This window comes from Schistocerca piceifrons, chromosome 2 (genome assembly GCF_021461385.2).
Source record: "Schistocerca piceifrons isolate TAMUIC-IGC-003096 chromosome 2, iqSchPice1.1, whole genome shotgun sequence".
Classification (NCBI taxonomy): domain Eukaryota; kingdom Metazoa; phylum Arthropoda; class Insecta; order Orthoptera; family Acrididae; genus Schistocerca; species Schistocerca piceifrons.
This window is the reverse complement of record NC_060139.1, coordinates 791005509-791026047: the sequence shown is the minus strand read 5'-3', so window position 1 is coordinate 791026047 and position 20539 is coordinate 791005509. Positions and strand designations below refer to the sequence as shown.

At 43.9% G+C, this 20539-nt stretch overlaps 1 protein-coding gene across 1 annotated transcript in view; it reads right to left on the bottom strand.

Moving 5' to 3' along the window:
* Positions 1 to 20078, bottom strand: part of LOC124776721 — a 55892-nt gene extending 35814 nt beyond the window's left edge. Inside the window, exon 1 of the mRNA XM_047251837.1 lies at positions 19971 to 20078. The gene's annotated coding sequence lies outside the window, so the exon portion shown is untranslated. The remainder of the gene's footprint in view (positions 1 to 19970) is intronic.
* Between the last annotated feature and the right edge of the window lie 461 nt (positions 20079 to 20539).

Genomic DNA, 20539 nt, shown 5'->3' with positions numbered 1-20539 from the left:
AGTGCAGGCATTGTGTGACGTGAGAGACTTGTTTTGTGTTAGTGCCATCGTATGTCGTAGCCATTGCCAGTGAGTAGTCAGTAGCAGAGAAAAGAGAAAGCAAAAGCAAAAATTAATTTTCCAAAAACAAAACGAAGTAACACCGAAAAGATATCACTGAACTTGTAATAAAAGAGGATAGCTTTAAGAGGAAAAGCTGAAACGAAAAAAATGTAACATTTATTAATAGTTGTGCTATTTGTATGTACACACTTAATTGAATAAAGTTTTATGATTGGTTAAATAAAAGTTCCATTCCCAGCTGTGGTCAAAGTTTTAAACAACGGGCATCTTCCATGACCTTTCCCATAAAGCGTAAAAATACATAAAATGAAACAAAAAATTTATTTGTAACTTTTTAAAATTTCAACAACCTTTATTTATAATGTTTCATAACAGTTCGGTAACTAAGGATTTATAATTGCAATGAAAACTGGATTTTTGTGTTCGATATGCAATTAAAAATAAGATTTGCGTTTTTCATAAAAATTACAGTTCATTAACATATATTTGATGAATTTTCTATTTACATGACGTAAATATTCGAACCGATTGGAAAAAAAGAAAAAAATGATGACCAAAACGAGAATCGAATCAGCGGTATCATTCTCAAATGCTAACGATCTTTTTTCATCTTTTTTTATTTTAAGCTTCACAGAAATGCTCGTATAACATGCACTTTGTTTAAATATTTAATCGGTCAGGACTTGAAACCAGGACCCCTACGTGGCAGGCAAGCATCCTAGCAAAGAGCCACGCTGTCTTTCGAAATAGAGACATAAAAAAAGTAGAGATCAACATAAACATCATTTCTGCCCTTTTTATTGGTTATGAAAACCACACATTGCATGTTGTACCACCATACAGCAAGACCTTCAGAGATGGTGATCCAGAATGCTGTACACACCGGTACCTCTAATACCCAGTAGCACGTCCTCTTGCATTGATGCATGTCTGTATTCGTCGTGGCATACTATCCACAAGTTCATCAAGCTACTGCTCGTCCAGATTGTCCCAGTCCTCAACGGCGATTCGGCGTAGATCCCTCAGAGTGGTTGGTGGGTCACGTCGTTCATAAACAGCTCTTTTCAATCTATCCCAGGCATGTTCTACAGGATTCATGTCTGGAGAACATGCTGACCACTCTAGTCGAGCTATGCCGTTATCCTGAAAGTCATTCACAAGGTGTGCACGACGTGGGCGAGAACTATTGGTCATGAAAACGAATGCCTCACCAATATGCTGCCGTTATGGTTGCACTATCGGTCGGAGGATGGCATTCACGCACCATACAGCCGTTACGGCGCCTTTCATGACCACCAGCGGCATACTTCGGCCCCGCATAATGTCACCATAAAACAGCAGGGAACCTCCACCTTTCTGCAATCGCTGGACAGAGTGTCTAAGGCGTTCACCCTGACCGGGTTGCCTCCAAACACGTCTCCGACGATTGTCTGGTTGAAGGCAAGTGCAACACTCGTCGGTGAAGAGAACGTGATGCCAATACTGAGCGGTCCATTCGGCTTGTTGTTGGGACCATCTGTACCGCGCCGCATGGTGTCGTAGTTGCAAAGATGGACCTCGCCATGGACGTCGGGAGCGAAATTGCGCATCATGCGGCCTATTGCGCAATAGTTTGAGTCGCAACACGACGTCCTGTGGCTGCACGAGAAGCATTATTCAACATGGTGGCGTTGCTGTCAGGGTTTCTCCGAGCCATAATCCGTAGGTAGCGGTCATCCACTACAGTAGTAGTGAGCGGCCTGAGCGAGGCATGTCATCGACAGTTCCTGTCTCTCTGTATCTCCTCCATGTCCGAACAACATCGCTTTGGTTCACTCCGAGACGCCTGGACACGTCCCTTCTTGAGAGTCCTTCCCCGCACAAAGTAACAATGCGGACGCGATCGAACAGAGGTATTGACCGTCTAGGCATGGTTGAACTACAGACAACACGAGCCGTGTAGCTCCTGCCTGGTGGAATGACTGGAAATGATCCACTGTTGAACCCCCGCCATCTAATAGGCACTTCTGATGAATGGGCACGTTTGGTGACATCTCTGAACAGTCAAAGGGACTGTGTCTGTGATACAATATCCACAGTCAAGATATATCTTCGGGAGTTCTGGAAACTGGGGTGATGCAAAACTTTTTTTGATGTGTGTCTGTACCTTCCTTTAGGATACTAAAGATGCTCGGAAAACTTCAAAGTCGATATTCTGGAGAATTTTTGAGAGTTGCATCGAATGAATTTGACAGTTTGAGATTTCAGTTTTCAACTTCACGCACCTTAATGTAAAAAGTTTCAAAAATGAGATTGCCTTGTGGTCCTTCTGTGAACAAAACGTATGGACTGAGAGCAGACAAAGGAATGATCAAAGCTGGGCAGCAGCAGACATGGGATTAATGCCAAACGTTACATCAAATCTGGAGAACACGAAGCGAAGGAATTTTGCTGCCTTGGAAGCAAAATAACAAATCCAGGACGAAGCGTGGAGAACGGCAAAGAGGGACGGCAAAGAGGGCATTCCTAACTAACAGAAGTCTACAGGTATAAAAAAGTGGCCTCAATTTCAAGAAGAAATTTCTGAGAATGCACAGCATTCTATGGAAGTTAATCGTGGACCGTAGGGAAACTGACAAAGAAGGAAATCGAAGCATTTGATATGTGGTGTTCTCCACAGAATCGCCAAGCAAAAAATTTTATAAGAATGATAGGACATGTGTTAAGAATCGGGAAATCACTACCACACTACTAGAGATAGCCGCGGAGGGCTACCGAGCCTTACTCTGAGATGAACAGATGGGCAGATGGGCAGAAGAAAGGAAATTGTAGTGGGCTACATGAAACCCCTTAGAAGATTGTTGTACACACAGGATGCTACAATAAGATAATGACAAATTGCGAAGAGTTGTAGGGGGTGTCTTGAGGAACAACCTGAGTGTAGGAACCTGTGTCCGGAAACATCATCCAACGACACTATAGAGTGTCGAAAATACAGGCTTCGTCGTCTTCCATTAGAACGCTCTTTCGGCAGCATTCGTGACTTTGTATGCTGACGGATCGCACGCGGAAGATACCGCAATGCTGCTTGTTATTCAGTGATCTCTACTGATTGCTACGATCGCCAGCGGAGACAGTCCTCGTCTCCTACGAATGCAATGCTCTGTGGCTTCAGTTTCCATGTGCAGATTTTTTTGTCCTGTATAACGAAAACCACTGGAGATTTTAGAGGGTTCCAGAAGAAACATAATCTGCGAACAGAGACCCATGTCTAACACCATGATCCATAGAGGCAACAGAGCATCGCATTTGTAGGAGACAAAAACTGTCTTCACAGCAGCTGGCTCATCTCTTTCACTGATTATCGTGGCAACGAGCAGCGATCACTGAATAACAAACAACGTCTGCGAGACTTCCTGCCGTCAGCATACAAAGTCACTTTTGCTGCCAAACGGGTGGCCTAAAGGCAGGTGCTGGCGCCTGTAACTTCGACCCTCTGTAGTGTCGTTGGATGAAGTTTCCGGACTCGGTTTCCTGTGCTCAGATTGTTCCACAGGACATCCTCTACAGCCCATCGCAGTTTATCGGTATCGTTTTGTAACACAGTGTACATTTCTTCAGAACTCACTATAATGGAAATAGAGGATTCAATACACGGAGACAACGAAAGGTGCAGTGTGTTTAAGAATTTGAGGAGGTTGTGAGTAGCACATTGGGTAATAATACAGTATACACTGAAGGCAATAAAACATTTGATTGACTGATAGGATTGAAATAGAAAAAAGAAAATTGTTGCCAATTAGACAACACTGCCTCTTCAACTCTGGGCTCAGATTCTGCTATCTATCTACCAGTAAGCACAAAGCCTCGGATAATAGTGGTTAATGCCTTCCATTTTGTGCAAGTCTCTAGATGTGGCGACTTGCATATCAGTACTAATTAAATCAACTTGTCATTTGGCGTGGCAGAAGTGACTGGTTTACGTCCCAGAAAAATTTCAAGCTGATGAAGAACCTGGAATCTCTTGTGCAGCAGGCAGCGGTGCTAACCGTTAGACCAAAGAGGCCGTCTGGCGTCGAGCAATTAAGTGAAGCTTCCATCCGAAACCGAAGCTTTCGCGCTGTGGTAGGCTGAGACAATGCACTGTTTCGAAAGGGGATATTCGGGGGAGTTTCCACGGCTGATCGCCGGCGTTGCCAGGGAAACCGTGAAGGCCGCGTGCCGCGGGCGTGTTGCGCAACCGCGCGTGGTCCACTGACCGGCCGCAGAGCAACAGGTAGCCTATAGCCTGGGCTGCAGCTTTCTCCGGCGTGACGTCACACGCGTCGGGGAAGTGCTCGAGCGCCCAGCCAGCTCGTCCCGTTTGCAACGGGCCGGTTGCCTGGCAACGGCGTTACGTCATCCCCGATGCGCCGCTCGTGCAGCGGGCTCGTAACTTAAATAAGATCTTTGTACAGTGACGTCACTCAGTGCATAGCGTAGAAAACTAGGCTAAACTAAAGCCTTTGGTACCATCCGTCGGCTTTGAGCATTGGTGTCACAACGAGCCCCAAAACGCAACATAAACATGATTTCAAAACGGCAGTCAGTGACATTACCAACTGCCATAACACGAAAACATCGATATTGAACTAGAATTGTACACCCTTACAAATTTTGTTGACTGTTTGTGACCACCCTCTTCATTTAATTTAATCGTATGGCTAGGGGCCCCTCGTCGGGCAGGCCGTACGCCGGGTGCCGGTATTTCAATTTGACGCCACTTCGGCGACCTGCAGTCGACGAGGATGACAGGATGATGATGAGGACAGCACAACACCCAGTCCCTGGGCGGAGAAAATTCCCCGACCCCGCCGGGAATCGAACCCGGGCCCAGAGGATTGACAATACGTCACGCTGACGATTCAGCTACCGGGGGCGGACACCACCCTCTGTATCACGAAGAGAAAGACGCTGCGAGTGACATTTCATCGTTGGCTCCAGTGTAATCGCTCGTAGCAGGGTGACTACTATCTCTGGTATCGGTGTGACTGCGTTACGACTTGGACAGTCGGTCGCTTACCTGAAAAGACGATGATGATTAATGTCGAAAGCTCGGTTTTTCATGGAAAACTTGACAAGATAAATACACCGAGAACAAATCTGTCGCGTAGCAGTTCGTGGTTGTATTCGAAGAGTCATGTGTGGGAAAAGTAAATATTCAGCATCCGAACGAATGCGGAAAAAAAGCAGTCTACGTTTTAGAATAGTGGTTTTTCTTAAATCCGTGCTTATTATTTAAGAATTTCTTCCTCCAGCAGCCACATACACAGTATATAAGGTGCTTGAGAGTGACGGAACAGACATAGGTTAACTTGTGTGACGGACCGGGACTCGAATTCTTAATAATTTTGCACTTCGCGGACAGTGCCCTCAACGGTTCCAGGTCTGAGTCCCAGCCACTTACGCAGGTCTGATTTGCCAGGATACAAAACACAAGCTTATCCGCAGCATGAAAGATTCATTAACATGCGTTCTTTCTCAGCCACTTGAGTGTTTTCGCTGATCGAGATACTCTCGGTATTTATCGGCCCCATACCACAGTTGTGAAGCACTGTAGGAGACAAAGGACGAATGAAACAGCTAGAAAGCCTTTGAGACGGTCTAATCATTCTGCCACTGTGCTGGTGAACGTGTGAAATCGAAACCTGTACTCCGTTGGGTCGTTATATTTTCACCACAGTTTTCAAGATGTATACTGCACGGCTTGCTAGACCAAAACGAAGTCGCGCCGTGTACAGCTGCTTTCCTCGTTCTTAGCTCCGTTGTGCAAGCGAGTGGATTTTCCACTTTTCCAATGTGTTTGTCGCCTAATTACCTTCAGTCACTAACGTTGTCCACCGTAAGAACAACGCTGTACATTCTATTTTAGTCGCAGGCAGAACGAAGGTCACTTGCATTTTGAAATACGCGGGAAGATCTTAATGTTGTCTTCATGTGTCTATCAACTTAGGAACATCTAAACGTGGTGTGCTCTCAGATGAAAATCTGGAACAAAACCACAGGTTAAAATAACAAAAAACGAAAATACCAAACAACTCTCAGTAGAACTAATGTGTGGAAGACTCAGTTTTGGTGCAATTGTGAGTTCCCGTCTGTAAGACAGATCAAACGCCAAGCAAGTTAATTAGGTCTTAGAATGGTAAGACACCGCGAATGCGCAATAGATATGCGTTGGGTACTATTTGACGACATTGTCGTTCTTCTATATCACAGTCGGTAAAGAAACACATGTAACTTTTTACATGTCAGATTAGGAGGAGCGGGGTCTATGGAATATCTGCATAGCAGAAGGTGGATCAGGTGTGAGTCTTGTATGTTTGGGCGACGAATTTAGTTCACATGCTCGATCGAGTGGTACATCTACATCTACATCTCTGCTCCACAAGCCACCCTAAGGTGTGTGTCGGAAGGCAGTTTTAATCTGTTGTGGTATTTCTTTTAATCGAGGCTCTTTTTTCGAGTCGTCAGTCTTCTGACTGGCTTTGAAGCGGCCCGCCACGAATGGCCCTCCTTTGCCGACCCTTCCACTTCAGAGTAGCACTTGCAACCTATGCCCTCAATTATTTGCTGTATGCATTCCAGTCTCTGTATTCCCGTACAGATTTTACCCTCTGCATCTCCCTCTGGTACCATGTTAGTTATTCCCTGACGACGAAACACAGGTTCTATCATTCTGTCCCGTCTTATTGCCATTGTTTTCCATACGTTCCTCGCCAGTTCTGCGGAGGACATCCTTATTCTTTACCTTATCAGTCCACCTAGTTTCCAACATTCTTCTGTAGTACCACATCACAAATGCTTCGATTCTCATCTGTTCCCATTTTCCCACAGTCCATGTTTCACTACCATACAATACCGTGCCCCAAACGTACATCCCCGGAAATTTTTCCTCAAATTAAGGGCTATGCTTGATACTAATAGACTTCCCTTGGCCAGGAATGCAATTTTTTCCAGTGCTACTCTGCTTTTTATGTCTCTCTTGATCAGGCTGTGATGGGTTATTTTGCTGTCCACGTAGCAGAATTCCTTAACGTCATCTGCTTCGTGATCCCCAGTTCTGATGTTAAGTTTGTCGCTGTTCTCATTTCTGCTACATCTCATTACTTTAATCTTTTTTCAATAATGCTCTCAGCCTATATTCTGTACCCATGACACTGTTCATTTCAGAATGAGATTTTCACTCTGCAGCGGAGTGTGCGCTGATATGAAACTTTCCTGGCAGATTAAAACTGTGTGCCCGACCGAGACTCGAACTCGGGACCTTTGCAAAGGTCCCGAGTTCGAGTCTCGATCGGGCACACAGTTTTAATCTGCCAAGAAAGTTTCACTGTTCATTTTATTCAACAGATCCTGTAATTCGTCTTCACTTTCACTGAGTATAACTATGTCATTAGCGAATCTTATTGATATTCTTTCACCCTGAATTTTAATCCTGTACTTGAATCTTGACTAGACCGAACAGTAGGGGCGAAAGACTACATTTCTTGTAATATTTATTCGATTCTATCATTGGCTGTTTGGTACAGCAGCCGGTTTCCATCGTCATGTTAAAAAAACACGGCTGAAAAGTTATTTTATTTGAAACTTTGTAAATAAAAATAACTTTGCAACCGTGACTGTTCTATTTTTAACAGAAGACTACTTTCCTGTCTCACATATTTTAGCCCGAGCACTCCGTTCTTGGTCTCCCACCCTTATTGTTTCTCCTTGGTTCTTGTAAATATTATGTATCACCCGTCTTTCCCTGCTGCTTACCCCTATTTGTTCCAGAATTTCATACATCTTGCACCATTCTTGCATCGAGTGTTACTCGTAACAAATTTAGTGCTATAATTAGTTGGACTGGATGACAGCGGATTGTGAGGTAGAAGCATCGCGGACGGAATGCTCCTATAACTATACTCGGGCTTCTTGCTGATTTTGAGAGGGAGCAAGGTGTTATTTTCTATAATTATATCCCGTATATCCTGGTTTTTTAAAGGGTTGATGGATAGCTGCAACTGGTCATATCATGAACTTACGTTGTTGAGAACGAGCAGGGAGGGAATGCTCACGTAGTGGTTTCCTATAATTACATCTCAGCGGGGATGATGGATTGGTGCGACTCGTCATACCAAGAGGTGAGCTGACTGAGAGGAGCTAGAGGGATAGCTGCGCCGAGTTCAGTGTGCACAGCGCGATACAAAGACAACCACGATGTCCATTGACAAGTGTAGGGACAGTGATGAAATGTGCGGGATGATCCGCAGAGATTCTGATTCAGTGGCGTAACGGACGCTGTAACAGGGCGTCGATTTCAACACTTCGCGTTCCAGTACGCCACACGTACTGTTTCTCAAGTCTCATGGAGTCCTGCCGGCGTCTGATTTATTTCCTCGTCGGTTCGACAGCCACCGGCTGAAAGCAACACCGCTCGCTTATCGTACATGGAGGAATCCGTGGAATTGTTAGTTCCACTCTCTGAACTGCAACTGATCCGGAAACCACGTGGCAAATACAGGTTGTTGCAGCGCGACAGAGCGAATTTCGAAAGCGTGCATAAGTGGCAAGTGGCAACAGCCGTGGGATGGTGTCAGATCACGTGGTCACTCTCGCCAACGGAGATATTTTGTCCAAGTGTCACAAGAAAAGGACTACTGGCATGCAGTACAACTGGGGTAGAGCCGGGTTCGTGCGATGGAAGAGATGGCACAACAATATGGTGGAGGAACTTCTGCAACACCACTTTTTGCCACGTACGGATGCCTTCTCCAGTTTGTTACGCAGCACGATAACACATTACACTGCAGCTTGTCACACGTAAAAATCTTTACGTCACGGATTGATTTCCTTCGTCATCAAGGTCCTCGAACAGTGACGTAACTAGGACAGGAAAGATGCTGGCCTGTGCCCCGTGCGTCGTTTCCGTGGTGGCGTGGTCTTGTGACGGACGGAAAAAGCTAAGAAAGCTAAAGAGAAGTAGAAAATGGAGAGCAGAAAAGATAGAAGAAGAAGTGACGGAGTAGTTGTGGTGGGGTGGTGATGGTGGTGGTGGTGGTGGAAGTAGTAATAGTACTATAACAAAAAGAAGAAGAAGAAAAAGAAGAAGGGACTGGGTTGAGGGTCACTAAAATGGAAAGAGGGAGGAGTTTTATGGAAGGAAATTATAAGGAGATTCACAACTAGACTATGTTGAGCAACAGTTCTGTAAGATCTAATGCTCCCTGGTACAAATACGCTTGTTTCCTGGTTTCGGAGCTACCCTCATTATGCAAAGCGAGCCAATGCAGAGAAAATGCAAGGAATATATTTTGCATTTATTGTTTTGTTTGTTACGGCTCTGTACTGGTCGGAAAAGAAACTGTGGAAAACAAATCCTGGTACTGTTGTTGGCAACGCGACTTTGGACTCTCTTTGTTGCAAGCTTTGAATTGTATTACACCAAAATTTGCGGTTAAAAGTGTATCTTTTACTTAATTGTAATGTCTTGGTCTTAATAAATAATTTGGCTAAGCGGCGACCGTGATTCAAAACCGAAATAGGGAGATGTCGGCAGAGCGTTGGATGGATGAGTGGTGGGGGGAGGGGGGGGAGTGTGCAAATTACTCTACTGCCCTTGAAATACACTGTATCTCCGCCTACATTAAGCAGGTTATCCCAAGACCTTAGGGTCAAAATTAATGAGATGGTGAAGCATCCTCAATTATTATCTGATAATCTGAATATTCTGTTTTTTTTATTGTGGTTGTTGTTGTTGTGGTCTTTCGTCCGAAGATTGGTTAGACGCAGCTCTCAACGTTAGTCTACCAAATATCAACGTGTCCATCTCAGAGTAGCACCTGAAGACGTAGGGTGTAAGGATGTTTTCCGTTCTCTGTATTCGTTTACAGTTTTTTTACCCTCTACATCTCCCTCTAGCACCATGGACGTTATTCCCTGATGACTTAACACATGTCCTATATTGCTGACCCCTCCTTTTTGTCAATGTTTTCCACGTACTTGTGTCCTCGTCGATTCTGCCCAGAACACATTTCTTACTTTATCGGTCCATCTACCTTTCAGCATACGTCTATCGCACCACATCTAAACGCTTCAGTTCTCTTCTTTTCAGCTTCCTTCACAGTGTTGATTCACTTACTTTCGCTCCAGACTTACATTTTCAGAAACATCTTCCTCAGATTAAGACCAATGTTTAACACTGGTAGACTGCTTCTGGGCAAGAATGCCTTGATTGGCTGTCCTAAACTACTTTTTATATCCTCCTTGCTTCGTCCGTCAACCTTTGTTTTGCGTCCAAGTTGGTAGAGCTTCTCCACTTCGTCAATTATGTGATACGTTCCCAAGGAATGTATAGAGGATGATTCCGTGACGATGTTACATACTTTCAGGGATGATGGAGAAAGGTAAATGTATCAGTTTGAAATAACGTACCCTGTTCCGGAAGCGAACGAGACGAAATTTGTAAGCGAAAACCGTTCTGATACCTCTGACAGTGGAATAGATGTACCGGTACAATTGTTACTGAGGTTGTAGGGTTGGCAACTTTCAGAGGTGGTAGTACGGACCAAAACAAGAAAAAAATATTTTTGAAAACATGGGCTCAAAAATGCACACCTTAAGAGAGCTTTGAGCACTTGTTCATCTTAATAATTGGCAACCAATGCTGTACAATGGCAATAAAGTCATGAGATGTTCAATTGACTCTTTAATTAGAACACGTTACGCGTTTCGGGGTTACACCCATCTTCAGACATCATAAATTTCAACTACTTCTTAACCAACCAGGCGTACAGCCTTGACAACTCAAAGAAAGTGTCGAACAACATATGACTGTGACACGAGCAGTCTTGAAGCTCTGCTTGAAGGAGTTGAAGTTTGTCATGTCTGAAGATGGGTGTAATCCCGGAACGCGTAACATGTTCTAATAAATGAGTTAATTGAACATCTCATGACTTTATTGAGATTGTACAACACTGGCTGCCAATTATTAACATAAAAATGATCGCAGGCCTCAGACGGGATTTTATGTCCTGTATATCACACGTGTTCATCTTCGCTACTGTGAAACACATCTCTCCTATTGAAAAAAGTGCCCACAGCTCTTAAGGTAGGCATTTTAGAGCCCACATTTACTGGAAGTTTCTTTCTTGTTTTGGTACATACTACCTCCTCCAAAAATATGGAAAGCTAAGAGGTTGCTGAAGAAGGGATGTGTTTCACAGTATCGAAGATGAACGAATAAGGGATACATTTTTGAGCCAATGTTTACTAGACATTTTTTCGTTGTTTTTGTCCATACTGCCACCTCTGAATGTTGCCTACTCTACAATCTGAGCAGCAACAGTACCGGTACGTGTAATGCACTGTCACAGGTATCAAAGCGATTTTCGCTTCTAATTTTCGAGCCAGTGGTTTTCGGATGAGGGTCCCTTAACTCAAATTGATAAATTTATCGTTATCCATCATTCCTGAAAGTATTTAACATAATCACGGTATCACACTAATTCGATCGTGAACATGCATGGATGCATAAAGAATGGAGAAAATGGAGAAGGGAATTAATTTGGGCAATGCGACGTGCTCCATACGCGTACCATTAAACTTGTAATCGGATGTATTGTATTGTATTGTATGTTAACCGAGGACCTAGGAACGACGGAGAGGCTCCGTCCCCGCCGCAGCCGCAGTGGTCCACTTCACCCCTCCGCCGCCCCACACCGAACCCAGGGTTATTGTGCGGTTCGGCCCCCGGTGGACACCCCCCCCCCTCCCCCCCACCCGGGGAACGTCTCACACCAGACGAGTGTGACCCCTCTGTTTGCGTGGTAGAGTAATGGTGGTGTACGCGTACGTGGAGAACTTGTTTGTGCAGCAATCGCCGACATAGTGTAATTGAGGCGGAATAAGGGGAACCAGCCCGCATTCGCCGAGGCAGATGGAAAACCACCTAAAAACCATCCACACCTGGCCGGTTCACCGGACCTCGACACAAATCCGCCGGGCGTGTTCGTGCCAGAGACCAGGCGCTCCTTCCCAGTCCGGAAAGCCGTGCGTTAGACCGCACGGCCAACCGGGCAGGCTATAATCGAATGTTCTTGTAGACATTGTCTTGATTGTCCAACCCATGAGTCCCAGAATGGGTGAGATTGGCCTGGTGGCATACAACTATGTGACGATGTAACTTTTAAATCACTGCTGCAGATCGTGACGATTGCAGCGTATGTTTCGACCTGGCAGGCGACCAGGCGTAGGGAGCAACGTGGCGCTCTGGTTGCCGCTGTGGCAGCCGCTCGGGCGTCAGGTCGGGATGGCAGGCCGGCACTCCTGCGAAGGTCGTCCGCGGGACACTTTCGACAGCGCCCGCAGGTCGGACGCCAGTGCGGCGCCGCCACAGGGCGAACCTGCGCTCCTGACGCAACGCCGCTCGCCGCACTTGCGAAACGCGACGCACTGGCACGCATCGACACCCGTGATCCTCTGCCGTGTTCCAGTGAACCGCGAAACTGCGCGAACCTTTCCTGGCACCCCAGTCACTGGCAGCGGCCGTATCCGGATGATCACGAGAATCCACCACATGCACAGTCAATGCACGCTACGCTACGCCTGCAAAACTCACTTCTAAGCTGTTGGCACACAATAACCCGCAAGAGACATCGCCTCTAGCGTTGGCAATGGTCGCAACTCAGCGACGGAAAAGAGTCCGTAAGTTTCTTCAGGTACGCCACATTCAACCGAAGCCCCTCACTGATGATTAGACACCGTTGAGCTACCGAATTGTGAGGATGATTGTGAAGATGAAGACTGTTACCTTTAACTCACTGTTCAAAACAGCCCCAGACGTGTTCAGTGGGATTAGCGGGTCAGTAGAACTGCAATAGGACACTTGAACTTAAAATTTGGAACATACGCGTGTAGTCATGTGAACATGAATGTTATCATATTGGAAGATGAGAATGTCCACAGGTTATTCATCATGAAGATGTAGAAGAATGGGCACCGAGAATGTTAAAATAAATATTATTTATGCTAACCTAAATGAGTGAGTCCAAGTCTCTTTTTCCTGTTGCCTGTTTACAGCTGTCACCACATACCACACAGTTGTCACCATCGGTTTCTATCAATTCTCTCCCGTATGCATCTATTTCTCTTTTTCTTACAGCCTCCTCAACCTCCTCGTCCCTGAGATGCTACATCGAGATCTTCCTTGGCCATCTGCCATTCGCATTATATGCCTACGACAGATGAGTTGCCGGTGTTCCATTTTATGTGTGATGCTTTGGAAAAACGATTTTCCGTTTCCGGAGATGATGACTGACATATCGTATTATTTTTTATTTTTGACTCATGTACTTTTTATGATACAATCATAACCGGTATCGGCCTGCAAATGCCAACTTCACATGCTGCAACAGAGAACAGAAATCCTTAAATTAAGACATGAAACAAGTGTAATTATTTTCGCCAGATCTACTTGTGAGTTTAGTAATGTGCTATTACAATTGCATATGGTTCTTACCTATGGGCGGCATTTGATGCTTTCTTGAGTCTGGGTCATTTCTCTAGTCACTGTACTTTTTACATGCTCTCGCCTAGTTAGTGTACACGATCTTCTGCGATATTTCATTTCTACAACTCTCAGTTTTATTTTTTACAGTAAGCTGCCAGAACTAGTATCCGCATGTAGTTATAGATTCTACATTACTTCTACGGAGCATCTTCTTTACTTTCCAACTTATCTTAGAAGAACGCAATAGAGGGTTTAGCTTCTGGAGTGCTGCTTTCTCATGGCCTACGCGCTGCTGTATTTCTCATTTACTTCTTTCGCCTTCCTGTATACGTTACCCAAATACTTAAAATTTTTAATTACTTTTGAATACATTATGGGAGTATCAGTGATCAATGAGTTACAAATATTTACTATTAAAAACAATCTTGATCACGATTAATAAATTTTATTTATTAATAAATCGTGATCAAGACTGTTTTTAATAGTAAATGTTTAAAATTTTTACATGCCTTGATGTGCTGGCCTTCAACTATTACGTTTCGTACATTTTCTCAACTGCATAGGCATTCACTCTCTTTAAAATTCACTTTTAATCTCCACTTATCATATTCTTCTAATAATTTACTTAGCATAAAGCAAATATCATCCTCTTCACTGACCGCCACTACCTGATCATCTGCGAAGAAGTAGGCGTACAAAAATGTGTCCTTTGTTTTCCGAATGCATTCCTCCACATTTACTGCTCCACAACTCTAAGGCTTTCTGCGTGTGTACTTTAAACATTGTAGGAGACAAGCAGCATCCCTTTTTTAATCCCCTTGTAATTTTATTCCCCTCTTTGGTTATACACACTGCAAACTTGAATAGGTGGCATGAACTTCTCGCATATGTCTTTTCAAGCTCACTCCCCACCCACACGATTTCAGTTTTATCAGCTGCATTGTGTCATACGCCTTCTCGAAATTTATGAACACTAAATGGCTGCTCAGGATCCAGAGCATGGTACGAAAACTCACCCAAAACTTTACAGAATAGCCTCTTGCCGGATCAACATCCTCCTCGATGGGTCAAACGTCTATGTGGAAAGAGAAAAAAATTGGGACTTGTCGGACATTAAGCGCCACCTGTAAGCTACTGTTAAGTATCTGTGTTGTTTGCCCCATCGAAGGCGTGATTCTGTATGTGCCGTTCAGCAGTGCCGTTTTGTGAGATATCCGTCTCCAAATGCCCATTGTATGCACAGCTTTGCAATATGTGCTCGGAAACTGGTTGAAATGGACCAGCATTCACTGACTGCAGCAATTCCTGTCAGGTCCTATGAGAGCCTGTCCCTCGTAAGACGTGGAAAATGTTATTTTACCTTCAGGGTGCTTTTAAACGCATATTTGTTTGTGTTTAGTTGATGACAGATATTCCCACCTGTACAAGGTATGCTAAGTATTTTTTTCCTCCATTGATACTTCATGGTGTCGCAACTGACACAATTTTCTCTCCCTTCCATTTCCGCCGTTTCTGTACACATTCAACTGCGGATTTTGTCTTGACACACTCACGGATTGTACGTAAGATTATATTTGATGTATTACGTGCTCACGTATGTAAGGCTGATATAATTTCATTTTTTGTTCATGCACTTTTAAGAAATTCAAACGGTCTTTGCGCTTGTGTAGCTTTATTATATTTAGTTGTCCAGCCTTTCCATCATCCCTTGCACATAACACGTGTATTATCAGTGTACTTTTGTTCTGAATGTGATCTGTGCATACTTCTAATTTTGAATCCTCCTTTAATTAGGTTTATTTATGTTTTATGTTACGGCAACTGTTAAGTAATTGATCTATTTAATGTTTCGTCTCTCCATGTTTAAAATACGAACCCAGTGCCGGTACAATCCAATCAGCTAACTGTATGTATTCGTAACTTGTAACGGCGTGTTGCTATCATCTGAGAGCATGTGTAAGTTACCACTTGATATTGTTGTATTAAGTTCATTTCTGGCATATAAACTTGTTTGTGTATGTATCTAAAATAGATTTACAATTAAAGTGTCATCTGAATTTGAGCTTATATGATAATCGTAATATTTTTCTTTGACGGATATTCTGATGATGGGCCTTGCCCCAAACACGTCAACGAAGTATTTATAACCAGTAGGTTCTTGGCATTTACTGCACTGATGAAGTAGACGAGCAATACGCAAATTAAAATGTTACAGGGCAGCTTAAGGCTGTTGTTACTGTTGTGTTACTTTCCAAACCTCAAGAGAAATTCTCTACCGAGCACGCTTGTTTAAGGATTTGTGACCATGTATGCCTTGGATGAAGGCTCTGCCAAATTAACAACACGCCTCGAAACAAATCGTAATCTTAGGCTCATATGGAGAACAGATACCAATGATACGATTCGCAAATGTTCATAGTCTCTATAGTTCAAAGTGTGGAAGGCTAAAGAAACTGACCACTGACCATATATACACAAATGGAGCACTGTGTGTGTGTGTGTGTGTGTGTGTGTGTGTGTGTGTGTTTGTTTGTTTTTTTCAGCATAGGTCTAGAACGCGTAGAATGATTTCACCCAGTAGCTTCAAACGTATATGATTTAATGCCTGGGGAAAATAGTGTTGAGGTAAAACATCCGTAGCACCATCAGACGTGGGGTGCAGGTGTAAAGGGAGTGACATAAAAATAATCGAAAACGAATGATATTCGTATGGATCAATAGTTGTCGGGGCTCTGGGTTGGTCAGTAACAGTCCAGCTGGAAAAAAAAAAAAAAAAAAAAGGTTCAAATGGCTCTGAGCAGTATGGGACTCAACTTCTGAGGTCATTAGTCCCCCTAGAACTTAGAACTACTTAAACCTAACTAACCTAAGGACACCACACACATCCATGCCCACGGGAGGATTCGAACCTGCGACCGTAGCGGTCGCACGGTTCCAGACTGTAGCACCTAGAACCGCGCGGCCACTCCGGCCGTCTCCAGTTGACATAGGAGATTTAGATGTGAGGTTAAGTTTGTTTTTAGTCCTGATGCAATTTAGCTGCTAGTGGTGAGGGTACGTTTGTTTTTCCTGTCAGATAAATAAGCAATCGGGCAACACTGGGTAATCAGAAAAATAGCGGACTTAGAGCAAAATCCTGAGGCATTCTGAAATCTGTAAATTGCAGCACTCCAGTCAGATTGCATACTGGTTGACATTGTGAGAACAACTTCTGCTTCATATTTAATTTACTGTTATAATAATGCTGCAACATACGTAAAGATAATACAGTCAAAAGATTTCGTTTAATCAAAGAAGATACCTACTGCCCCAACTTATAAATAAATAAGCCCCATGAGTGCCTCACAGACAAAATATACAAATATACTGAAATCGGCAACAAATCATTCGTATCGCTGTACAATAAAAAATAATGTGGGTCTATTGAGGCTCAAAATGAGTAATACAAGTTGAACTCAATGGCTAGCGTACTGATGGGACCTAGAAAATGTTACAATGCACGTATTGCTTCCCTCTTATGGTTCTAGCGTTCAGCTCACACTGTGCTGCTGCAAGGAGCTCATTTCTCGTCCACGACGGCCGAGAGCGCGTGCAGTCTGTCACTTCCGCAGACGCAGCTCTGTCACCTGAGAATTTCGTAGGCCTAGGAAAGGCAGAGAAAAAAATCTGTTGCAGACCGTGAGGCTTTCGTGGGCCATTCAGCCGTCAGAATCTTGCGGTGAAATGTGACTGAAATCATTTTCAGCTCTATTACAAATCTTGTTTCTCGTAGTGGGCTACGTACGTATAGCGCTACATACGGGGCCTCGGCTCTTTCTCTAGCGGTACGACTTACCAAGTGTATGCAGAAGAAGCTACAGCGGCTAGTGTGCTCCTTTTGTACGGAGCTGTTCCCGACCGCAACGGCCGTTGTTTCTGAGGTAGCTAACACACTGACATCAATCGCAGTCAACAGGAGAATTAAGTAGTATTATCAAAATCGTATTTAAAAATTTTCAATATGCAGAATCACAAAATATTGCTGTCTAAAACATTGTCCATTACATGATAAAAAACCTTGCAAAACCTAAAATCACTACCAAGTAGCAACTAGCAGTTACATTGTGGCTCCCATTGTAGCCATTTAATTAAGCCAGAATTCGTTATACTTCAATGACTTTGAAAGTGAACTTACAACAAAATAGTACACAGGGTGTCACAGGAGGGATGGACAATAATCAAGGACGTCAATGTGGGCTGTAAAATCGATATACTTCGAAACTGTGAAACAAATTTCTACTGTAAACTCTTTGTTTTCTATATTTTATGAGGTGGAAGTACGGACTAAAACAAGAAAAAAATTACAGTAAACATGGGCCTTATAACGCATACTGTAAGAGCTATGAGCATTTGTTTATCTTCGCAAATGCCAAAGAAATGTTTCTGCTGAACAAGTGCTCACAGCTCTTAAGGTATGCATTTTAGAGCCAATATATGCTAGACTCTTTTGCTTTGAATGATCATTCCTGTTATATCCATGGATACTGACGATAGATCCCGAAACCCTGTGTGTTATTGAAAGCAGTTTTGTAGCTTCTGGAGGTTGTGCAGTGGGCAGGATAATGGACTCGCCTGAGGTGGTATGAAAACCCACTATGGACATCCTGATTACATGCCAAACCGTGTCGTACCTCTGCTTTTCCTGCCTCCAACGTAGCAGTGAGTCATATCGATAACTGATTATTACATATATTTTGCCACATACAATAAAGTCGGGCGAAGGTTCACATTTATTCTCCGTGCATTCTTTTGTCTTCCTTTCTTCGAAGATGGAGACATTGTCGGAGAAGTTAGCTGTAATTCGTCACTCAAAGCATAGAGACGCTCTTTTTATGTGGTCCGCCATTATTAGATTATCCCCAATCACATGAATGCAAATGGAAGATGCAGCGTATTTAGTAGTACTCGAGGAGAAGAAATGTATTTAAGGCCAAGTGCATCCTCGAAACAATGTTATGAACCTACGAAAATAAAAACAGTCAGGTAATTTGTAAAGTTATAATTTGTTTTCTGTGTGTTACTAATGAAAAATAATTTTATCTTCCCTGAGCTATCTTCACACAGGACCAACGAAGTTCAAATGGCTATAAGCACTATAGGACTTAACATCTGAGGTCATCAGTCCCCTAGACTTAGAACTACTTAAACCCAGCTAACCTAAGGGCATCACAACACACATCCATGCCCGAGGCAGGATTCGAACCTGCGACCGTAACAGCAGCGCAGTTCCAGACTGAAGCACCTTGAACCGCTCGGTCACAGCGGCCAGCACCAACGAAGTATTTTATTGTTATGGTATTCCACGACTCAAGTCAGAGGCGACACGGTATATATAAATAATTTAAAAAATATTGCTAACTGTTCATACGAAAGACTTAATGCAGCAAAAGGAAAAGACTGAAAGGAAGAAATAGTATATAACCTATTAAAGCAAAAGCTTGGATGACTCCTTCGAAGAAAATTTCGGTGTGCTATTTGAGCGTAGATGACGGCATCGACCCTAAATGTTGCAACTCAGTAACTAAATTCAATGAGAATCTCATCCATTCATAATTATTCTCTATATCAAGTGATGTGTTACTAAAGGGTGGCGTGTGAAGGAACTGTTTATTAATGTTGGATTGAACTTTCCTAATATGGTTGGCGTGTGTTATTACAGTCAGTTTGTATTACGTTACACATACACACACACACACACACACACACACACACACACACAAAATAGTCAAAACTAACACTATCCGGAACAATCTTAAGAGAGTAGTGATTCAAAAGTCCAGGTAATTGTTCAACCCTTATTGAACAAAATTAAAAAGAAAAACACCTTTATAATTTTCAACTTTTGCTAAAAATCTGTAGTCACATGGAAAAAATTGATACGTTTGTCTAGTATTAGAAGCCTCTTCCGTAATTATGGGAATTTAGAAATTATCTTTTAGTGTTACTAAGGGAGCTCTAAGTAGCCATTTTCTTCCGGTTCGACCCGTCGCAAGTCAGTAAACAGAATGGAGTCATTCTGATAAATTTTCAACACGTAAGCAGCAACACGAAAGAGAACACGTGTATTCATTTTTTCCGACACGAAACAGCAACAATTCATGCATGACTGTCAAAACTTGCTCTCAGATCTAACTTCACGCTATTTTCCCCACTGTGCCGCCTCTGTTCAGCGGTACCGGTTACTGTTCTCAGTTTCGTCTCGTTACGGTATAGCGGAAATGTGTGGAGCTTTAGCAAGACAACACAGTCTTACGGTGGAATACGTACGTCCACGGCAACGGCGCGACGCCTTCTGGCAGTCCCCGAGCCGGCTACCGCGTGCCGGCGGAGTGCGCGCATGCGCACTGGTGGCTGCACCTACCTGTTGTGGGCGCGGGTGCTGTTGCAGCGGGAGACTGGCCACAGTATTCGTCCGCTACTTGGCGTCGTGGTCTGCCGGCGGAGCTGCGCCGACTGAGCTCTCGCCTCTGCGGAGGGTAGCCTTTGAGGGCCCGACGGCCGGGTCTGCGTCACGGAGCGCCGGCCAGGGGCTTCCCGCGTTCCTGGCCCCCGCGGACGTTGGCGTCAGCGGCCCTCCCCACCAAACCTACCTGACCGAAGGGGCTCCGAGACTGGGTACAGCACGTTGCCGCCGGACAAGAACGGACAGGGGAGCATGTGACTCGCGAGGACGTCGTTATGACGTCTCGACAGGAATGCGTTGCGACGGGCGGACACGAACTGCGCAACTCAGAAAATATCGCTAAAGGGTCCGCTAATCTCTCTACACAAAATTCGAAACTTGCACTTCAGTTAAACGAATATATAGGCCTATATGAACATTATCTCATAAAATTGTATCCAGACACCTATTAGTCAACTTTTCATTGGGTGTGTCTACATTTTGCCTTTCTGTCGTCTTAAGCTCTACTGGGGCATTTTTAATTAGGT